This window comes from Varroa destructor, unplaced genomic scaffold (assembly GCF_002443255.2).
Source record: "Varroa destructor unplaced genomic scaffold, Vdes_3.0 BEIS01000001.1, whole genome shotgun sequence".
NCBI classification, from domain to species: Eukaryota; Metazoa; Arthropoda; class Arachnida; order Mesostigmata; family Varroidae; genus Varroa; species Varroa destructor.
This window is the reverse complement of record NW_019211454.1, coordinates 39,885,648-39,895,162: the sequence shown is the minus strand read 5'-3', so window position 1 is coordinate 39,895,162 and position 9,515 is coordinate 39,885,648. Positions and strand designations below refer to the sequence as shown.

General features: G+C 43.6%; 1 long non-coding RNA gene across 2 annotated transcripts; it reads right to left on the bottom strand.

Annotated features, from left to right (window-relative positions):
- Nucleotides 1–894: 894 nt before the first annotated feature.
- Nucleotides 895–5,301, bottom strand: LOC111254881 (uncharacterized). Of its 2 annotated transcripts, none has more exons than XR_002675257.2 (3): nucleotides 4,694–5,301; nucleotides 3,129–3,279; nucleotides 895–1,122 (listed from the first exon to the last, which is right to left on the bottom strand). It is a non-coding gene; the product is annotated as an uncharacterized LOC111254881 (long non-coding RNA). The 2 variants fall into 2 exon arrangements; XR_015318070.1 differs by lacking the exon at nucleotides 4,694–5,301 and adding an exon at nucleotides 4,268–4,531.
- Nucleotides 5,302–9,515: the final 4,214 nt, after the last annotated feature.

The window sequence follows — 9,515 nt, the reverse complement described above, 5'->3', positions numbered from 1 at the left end:
TCTAACATCGACAGCTAGTGTAGACGGCTCATCATTAGCCGGAGGAAATATAGGAAGGACACACGAAAGATGATTTATTGTTTATAATGCGAAGTATTTGAAAACACCTTGAGAAAAGAAAAGAAAAGCGTAAACACCACCTGCTGCCCAGTTAGGGTTGGTTATCTGCGGCTTGTCAAAGGCGTTCAAAATCCTGCCAGGTATGATTAAGAGACCGGAAAAACATCGAGTTGAAGCTATGTGTTCCCTATCGCTGCAAGTCATCATAACTTGACGCTCAGGCGCAAATTTCTAAAGTTTGGATGGCTTATTGCTATGTAGGATGATGCCCTTGCAGAGAGCCAGTTCGCCTTTCTGTCATTTTGAGTGATAGGGCGTGCACTGCTTTTATTATTTAGGCAGGTCGAAAACAGACCAAGCTGGGAATCTTTAACACACAAAAACCTCAAAATGGTACAGACGATTGGATGACAAGAAGCAAAGTACTTCATGTACTTAGTGATAGTGTAGCGATTATCCTGGTATGTATCGGTCTCAAAAGCGTCTGACGAAACTTTTGTGGACTGCTTCTGCCAAGGTACCTAGTTACGACCTAAAAATTCCGCTTTCATTTTCTCTGTGAGTTTATATCCAACGTACAGATATCTAGGAACGAGTCGAAAATGAATAGACTTTTACTCGTGCATAAATTTATTTGTTAAGCATGCAAATGAACAACATTTTGATTTACACATTAAATACCCTAGTGCTGCAGTTGGTAATACTTTCTTTATTACCCCGATCGAAAACCCGAACAGCAGTGTTGAACTTAAAGTAATTGCATAGAACCAGTTTGGACATGAGGAGGAGCTCTAGACATATGTGTTTAATAGGCTAAATAAAAGAAGCGAATACTTGTGTTCTTTCAGTGCTGTGAATCAGCTCTGCAATTAAAACATTTATTTTCCTTCAACAACCTTTCGTTGTGCTTCTATTCTTAGGCTGACTTCTAAGCAACGCTTCACTCCACCAAATCCAAATTTCCATAACTACGACGTCGATGACAAAACCTCACGCGACCTATCGCAGACGAACTCAGAGCTGGCGTTTAGTTCTGGGGACATGGCCAGAAGACGAGCAAAACTAAAAACAAATGCAGCAAAGGCAATGATAAAAACGACAACATCACTACCACATAATGCAAGCTCTATAATCTCAAATAGCAACTAAAAAGTGCTGAATGGTGGCTTATATCCAAGCAGCCATGTCGCAAACTGACGGTTCAAATGAATGTCGTACGCTCGGATATATATAATGTTACTTATATGCGTGCTCTTAGGGAAGACTGCACCTTTTTCCTAATAGTTGCGGTTGGCCTGTGGCCATGTTGTCCCTGGCCACCATGTTGCCCTGAAAAGACGACAGAAGCGAAGCGTAGACGGCGCTGCAACACGCGTTGCTAGGCGACCGCCGAGATAACGTGGTTCTCTTGCCAGCTGCGCCGTAGCCACGACGGCGGTAGGGTCTGCTTGCCTCCATTCTCTGCCAGAGGCGGAGAAAACGGACTTCCTCAGGAAGTCCATTGTGCTGTCCAGCAGCGGCGCCGGTCGGCCGGCCAGCGTGAGAGAACGATCACGAAGGACCGGACACGAATAAGGTAGAAAAAAGAGATTGGTCGGGGTAAGAGCCACGGCCACCAGCCACCGTCGGCGGCTTACCTATGGAGCGGTTGAACGGTCGACTCCTCATGGCTGGCCGCGATGAGCTGAAGCTTCGCATAGCCTCACCAGGTAGGTTTTAGCGCTTCAGCTATGGGTAACAGCCAGCGAGCCGAAAAGAACGACTCTACTGGCACCGCCACTACACAGGTATATGGCAGATAGCATGACGGCCCTCATCCCACAATAGTCCACACATATATATGATAGTATAGGAAAGCCTGTCTGTCGTTTCTGATCCATATCGAGAAGGCAGCCTTCCATGAATCGTTTCTGGAATAGTTGACTAATACATGCCGGCTCCAGCAAAAAGCATTTGATAATGGCAAAACAGAGCACAAATATCTGATTCTGCTACAGTCTGTTCTATTGGAGGCCGTAAATGTGGATTATGTTGTTGGTACGTTTCCATATGCCGAAAAAAAGTTTAATGAAATTACCCATGCTACCATCGTTTAACTGTTCCTTGGGTGTTTTGGACCCATCCAATGCTTAAATTAGTTCATCACTCGCTTACAGGCAGAGCTCAGAGAACCGAATGTCTGTTGACATGCTTATTAACCTAAAAATATGGTTTTTGTCATTCGAGTTAAGCTAGCAACGTGGTACAAAATAGGCGCGAACTTGTAACATATCGTTAAACTATTAAAAGAAAGGATTACGTTTGAATAGGTATACACAAAAATCTTCCTCAGCCTTAATAAAAAAAAATTGGACCAGTGTATTCGCGTGATTTTTTCGTGTAATTTTGAAAAATCAATTATTAGGATTATTAAGTATTGATCCTAATTGAAATAATGGAAACAATTTCGTCTTAGAGAATATGAAGCTAAACGAACATGACTGGGTTACTGTTTTGAAGGGGGTTTTACTTAAACATTATTTCACACTTGAAAATGATCGGGTTAGAAAACGCAATTTATGATAAAGCGATACGATATAAAAGCAATCAATACTTATTATCGAAAAAAATATATTTGCGTGATACAATGTGTTTATTTTCACATCTTAAAGCAAGCCAACCTAATAAAATTATATACAATGTTCGTTTCATCTCGCTGAACGAACAGCAGCAATAGCAAGAAACCGACATGAATTGTCTGGGTACAGAATTGACGCCTGCTGTCTTTTTAACTGTACCATACCGCTTTGACCCTGCGAAATTCTGCATTTCGAAGTACGTAGCACACTAAGATGGTCGCTCATACCTACCATTTCCAGTTATTTAGATGATTTAGTCCTTTTGTATCATATTAAATAGCACAAAAGATCAATAAAATGTCAATATATTATTGGGGACTATTATGGGGGACTAGTCTGGGGTGTATTATAGACAATACTAAAAGGTGATATTCCAATGCTGAATATATGGATAAATGAATCATTACTCAGCATGTGAATGTTTACGCATTTGTACATATATATGCGTACCTTGTATTCATTACGGAACGTGAAAGGCAAAGCGGGGGGAGGCTGTAAATGTTTTGTATCATGTGCAGAGACAAGCTGCTTAGGAGCTGCCCTGAGTACAGAAAGGAGCTTGCGCACGACACCCGAACAAGGATGCGCCATGTCTGTTTGCCTATGGAAAAGAGACAGAGAGAGAGAGAGAGAGAGAGAGAGAGAGAGAGAGAGAAATGTCAATTAGTTGAAGTATGCATTTACCACTAATGCGTGAGCGCGGCTGAGCTGAGAGAGCGTCAGGCGAAGAATGTCCATTATTTGCAATTGTGGCCACACGAAGACGAGTATGTCGGCGGGAAAAGACGCGACAGAGGAAAACAACGGCTACCGCCACCTCTTCCGCACTGTTGACGACAACTACGCGTACAACTCCAGCGGCTGGGTAAGAAATAGTTGCTTTAGCCAGGTAACTACCGGCATCTACTAGGAACAAAGACAGAACACCGCTTCGAATGTTACTCATACTGTGACAGCAACCCCTCACCCCGTTTGCCGCTTCACCACTCGTCTTCTTTATGTCGGTACTGCATAATGTACATCAACGATGGCGGGGTAGCTGTTATGAGAGGCCGTCATCGTTTTACGCCTCTTCTATCTACCAACATCAGGAAAGCGACATCGTGACAGCGAAAGCAGCGACCCATATCTAGCAATGACCAGCCCCCAGCGTTACGACCGACGCATCAGCTATCGTCCCCGAACACACAGACGTATATATTATACATGTAATCTTAGCATCGACTAGACAGGAGCGGGTTTTAGCCAGCAGGCTTTTCCCTGTATTTCCTTTTTTCTCTATCCCGTTGTTGCTCTGAGTGACTCTCGCACTATGTAGACTTTGGTTAGAACATCCAGGTTATCCTACTCTATTGAGCTGTTGCCACCAAGAGAAACTAGTACGTATCTGCGTGCAACGTGCAAGGGTAGTAACAGCTGTTCGACGCAGACATACATACTACCTGCACGCTACCCGCATGCAATGCCGCGTACATACGTGTCCTATTGAGCCACAGTCGGTGGGAACCTAGACTATCTTCCATCTATCTATCCGTCAACATTATATGGCTATGAGACCAGTGGCTATCGAAGATACAGAATATACATACCTGTCCCTGAGGGCAACAGCACTTGACCTGCAAAGCTTGCTGCAAGCTGGCCTGCGACTTACAATCTACAGTCTGCGGCCTGCAACCGACAGCTAGTGGTAACGGTACACGGTAACGTAACTAGAGTGGTAACAACAACAGGAGCAGCACTAATAGCATACGTGTAAACGATCCTCAAGCATCCGTTCGCTCATACAAGACAGACCGGAGAGTCTACGACTTACACACATAGGCTCAAACCCACAATGTACTTGATAAAGGGAGCAGCAGCGCCCCCCCCCCCCCCCCAAAAACGACACACAGATAACAAGATATAGCGGATATGGACATATATTAGATATACGCCGTCATATTATACACGCAAACACATTGAGACACATAGTATATAGACGGACAGACAAACTAAGCTGTAGTGCACAGGCCTACCGAAACATGAAACTAGCTTTTTGTACTTCGAAAAAGGTAGTTTCGGCTCTTCATACATGTAGCAATGCTTTCACATTTGTCTCTAACTGCATCGCTGCGAGTGAGGTTCTGTTGCAGTACAGGGGATGCGGAGCCTTCCGCCAGGTCTTCGGTGTCCTCTGGCTAACTGTTGTGTAGAAAATTATGGGCTGCTTCTTGGCTCCGTTCATCGGTAACAACAACAGGGGCAACGGCGAACGACCCACCTGTATTATGGGCTACCGCCACCGCCAGCACTGGCCGGGCACATGTCGTCGCCTCCTTCACTATCATCAGTACCGTATCTCTGCTGGCAGTGAAAACGGCGAAGGTGGGATGACGAGATTGGCATATTGGCGAAATGAGAAGCCAATTATTTACCAGCAGTCGACCATTCATCGAGAACTACCAGTCCGTCAACTACTCGTCGGCTGGCCTTAGGGAGATGGTTTAGATGGTAGGCTATTTCTAGTGGCACCGCGCAAGAGCAAGGCAAGAGGTAAGCGGCCTGTTCTCCCAGAAACAGCAGCTATAGAAACCTTTGTCGCTGGCACGCAGCAGGCCACGCTGGCGACGGGACAATTGCTGCCACCGTCGTTTTATTCAAATAGGTGTGGTAGTAGGGGTTGAAATAGCCAACCTGGATTGTTTGAGCGGTGAGACCGAAGAGAAGGAGGGAGGTTAAACGGTTTGCACGATTTGCTACGTGCTGTACCTGTTGCCTGCGAGTTCCCAACTATTCCTAAAAGGAAGTGTGGACGATAAGCAATACTGGCGTCGCTGGCAACAATAATATTCCTACACGGTACATGGCGAATCGGAATGAATAATGTCTATAAGGGTATGAAAATGTTCAGGCACTAGAGCAATGGCCAACGGCCCGCCACATAGTGCCAGTGCTCTCATTATTATTGTACGACAATTGAGTTAGGTCATCTGGGCTTCTGCCTTTCGAGTCGAAGCTGTTTTTCGCCTGTCGGATAGCAAAAACAATTCTAGAAATTTAGGTAGCTTAGATATATACGTTGTTGTAGGTTGGCAGTTACTTTTCACCACGTAGTTATTTCCGTTCACTTCATTTAGATGAAAATTTGCACTGCTTCGTTTGGGGATCCATCTCTTTATTTCAATGTCATGCCTTGATAAATTATCGTACTTGGGAGACCATGCATTTTACATCAAAGAAGAAATAGCCAGGATAGTCTTTTATTGTTGTCTGGGCAGAAAATGCTGAACAAAGTATTGAGATAATGTTATAAAAATTATTTAGCAGTGGAGCCGTTCACTTGAAGCTTATAGCAGAATCTTGCCGTATTTCAATGTTCGTAACAGTTAGTGTCTGTTCCCTGAACTAGACAACCGCCTTGAAGGTGTAAATAGAAAATGTACACAGAATAGAACACTTGTAAGATTTGTTTGAAAACGACTTGAGGTTGTTAATAGATATGAAAAAGAAAGAACCACGATAGTTTGATTAATTCCAGCAAAAACTTTAGTAATCTCAAGCCTATTTTTCAAAGGTAAGCGAAGCGATGGAAAGACATCCCAGCATAATAAGATGATAGTCTACATGTAGCAGTTCTATGCAATACGTAGGTGAGAACTAGCATCAGATCGTTAGCTTGTTACGCCCTAAAAAAGCGGCACAATAACCCTTTTTCGAGGCTAAATGATAAACTCAGAAACTATGTGCTTGCCCTTATTTGTTCTTTAAGGTCAATGTCCTTTATGTCACTGTACCATATGTAATAAATGAGGCTACTCAATCCATATATGATCCGAGGGTCCGCACAGAAACCTTTTACATTAGATTTCTCTCTCGTATTTTTCCTACTTGAAGTGTCTAAATTTTTCTTTCTAGCGTGTCTACAAAACCTCCTCCTAAATGTTCTCTAAGCTTTCCTTTCCAGCACTAACTAAAGCCAGCCTGTTCTGCGAAGCAGAAGAGGCACAGCAACGGCGACTGAGTAGATGGAACCGAAAGAACATAGGGGGGCCATATAAAAGGCACGTCGTTGTAGTTAAATCTGTTTACATGTATAAGGAGTCCTGCAAATTCGATATAAGCCCTTTCTTGAGTTTGCCAGTTTAATATGTTCTAGCCAGATTGGGTAAATCGTGCGTAAGCTCTATAAGCTCCCCTTCTCGATCCATTCCTTTAGAAAGAGGAGCTAAAGGAGAAGGGTCAAGATGCTGGAAGAGTCTGAGGCACTTCGTTTACCCTCTCTAATCTGGAGCCCAGACGACCTCCACAGCGAACGGCCGCGTTGGGCCGCGCCTTACATGATACAAACCGTTGCACTACATTCTAAGACTAATAAAATGTGTTTATTATAGACCGCGTCAAATGCGGTAGGAATATGTTTGAAGCTGATATATTGTAATAAATTAAGCCAGAGCTGCCTCGTCGACTAGCACACAAAGGTCGTTAAGGAACCCTGAGGGTACTGAGGCTCTGGGATGTATGAGGTTGAGGTATAATGGGATATTGGATGGGCGCTTGCTGGCACATGCAAGAGAACTTGCACACTGGCCCGTTTAACTAGGTAAGGCCGTAGAACGTAGAAAGAGGGAGTATATAAAGTCGAGAATCCTTGAGGAAACTCCCCTTCTAAATAAGAGCCTTATATGCAACCCGCATCTCCGAAGAACGCGAGCCTGACCTTATCTGTAACGTTTGCTTGCATCATACAGGCACTTACCGTGCATTTAAGAACGCTGCTTTTAAATTGAGAAGCTTTTTTAAGCGAGTAGGATAAAGCTTGTACACCATATTTGCTTGATGTAGGAGCTCGTATAGCTTACGACTATTTGCAAGAACTAATTGAATGAGTTGAGAATGCAGCTGCTTTTTGTGACACTTCTGAGAGGTTTTGCCGCCAGAGCTGCGGACAGTCTACTAAATACGTTGTAGTGGATACGGAATTCTATCGCACTGGGCGTGTCTTTACCCGCTTTCGAAGTAGTGCCATGCGCTTTGCAAAGGCACTCAGTTGCCGAAAGTGGAACCGCAACGAGAACAGCAAGCAGCAATGGACACCGCAATGACAACAACAAATACTACCCGCTATTTCTGTAGTTATTTCGATAAGGACGCTTTTCTCAGTTGGTCAGACTTTCCCATTCCTGCGCTGCGCCCTCATCGTTAATCATCCAATCTCCTTTCTAATTATAACGTCTTTCGTATAACACGCCAGCACGTCGACTCGAAATAGCGTTAGCGGAGATACAGTTGTGTTTACGTCCATAGTTATGAGCCGCTTAGCACTATAGCTAATAAACCAGACTTTTTTTTTTCTTTATCTTAACGCACGTACTCGTAGAAGCAGCCACTCCTAGTCACGGTACCTCTGCCCCGAGCAGAGTTTTCCTGTCAAGGGATAAATGCCGCATCATCCAGGGGCAATACCGGTCGGCATGTCGCGCTCGCTTTGGATGGCAGGTCACCCAATGGAGCAAATTGTGCCTTGATGAACGACAATGTCGCCGCAGTTGAACAGGTCCTTCCCCTAACTCCTGTGTTAGTCTGTCAAGCAGTAGTCTTGGCTTCAGCTCTGCTTTGCTCCCTTACGTTCGTAGTTCCATTACCCCCGGTCGACCACCGTCTCGCGACTGGCTGGAATGGTTTTGAGCGAAAGCTAGAGGTCAGCCAGTGTCGCAGGGACATTCCAAGCAAAACTGACCTCAGCAGCAGATTAACACATACGTTAATGAATTAAGCGAACTATTAATTATTCGTTTATTTCTTCGTCCTAAGGCGCGGAACAGTGCTTAGACGAAAAGGTCGCTTGCAAGTCCGCAATAATAGCAGTGATAATAGTCTTAACGATCATAAAGAATTTAGTCTTCTATTCTTCATTGTTTATCACGTTTATATCAATTCACATATTCGCTAACTGTTTGATTTTTTTTTTTTAATTAAACGCGGTTTGTGAAGTTGTTGGCTTCTCGTTTATCTTCTTATTTTAAGCGAAAAAAGTAGTGTGGTTAAACAAGGTTATGCAAGTAATAATAGTTAATTACCTTTATTTGCTGGGAAATCCAAAGAAGAACAAAGCCATACAATGGCCAATTCCTTGCTTTAGACTACATCGAACGTATGTATCCGTTAACACATGAACCGTTAGCTAGGAATCTGCCATAAGAACGTTTATCTCAAGACGGTGTCGAAGAGACTCTAGGAAAGACTAAAGAAGCCATATTTGGACACTGGTCTGCATCGACTGTATCAGTTGAGCTACTGTTTACGGCCTGTTTTTAAAATCTAGCCTCATTTATCCAAAAGATCCTGGCTATTCAATTGCTTCGTCAAACAATTATCGAGCGCAATCACGTAAAGCTTCCTAGAGTAATGGCCGAGAAAAGTTCTCAAATGTATCCTATTTCATATCAAGATCACGATGATCTACATAGGTTTACATGCGAAGTTCGTACCTTGAGTATAACAGAAAAGCAGCGAATTTCATAAATCGAATTATCTACAAAGTATGTACAATTTACGTCCCTTTATTGGAGCGGTTAAGATGACGAGCTAACGATCGTTTTCCAGTGTATTGAGCGCATTGCTACAAGCAGGCGTGGCCTGATTTATCTACAGTGGCTTCTCGCATCTGTTCTTTCCACGTGTGTATCCTTGTTTTGACACAGCGTAGACTCTTTCTCATATTTGTCTTGCAATATCAGTAGTTCTTGAAGCCTTAGAGACTTAGCGTAAGATGATCTTTAAAACTGAAGAAGGCACACTTGATTCCGCATGTATGAAGCTGAAGTGAACTCTAAGTGCATTTATTTAGTACGACTTGTG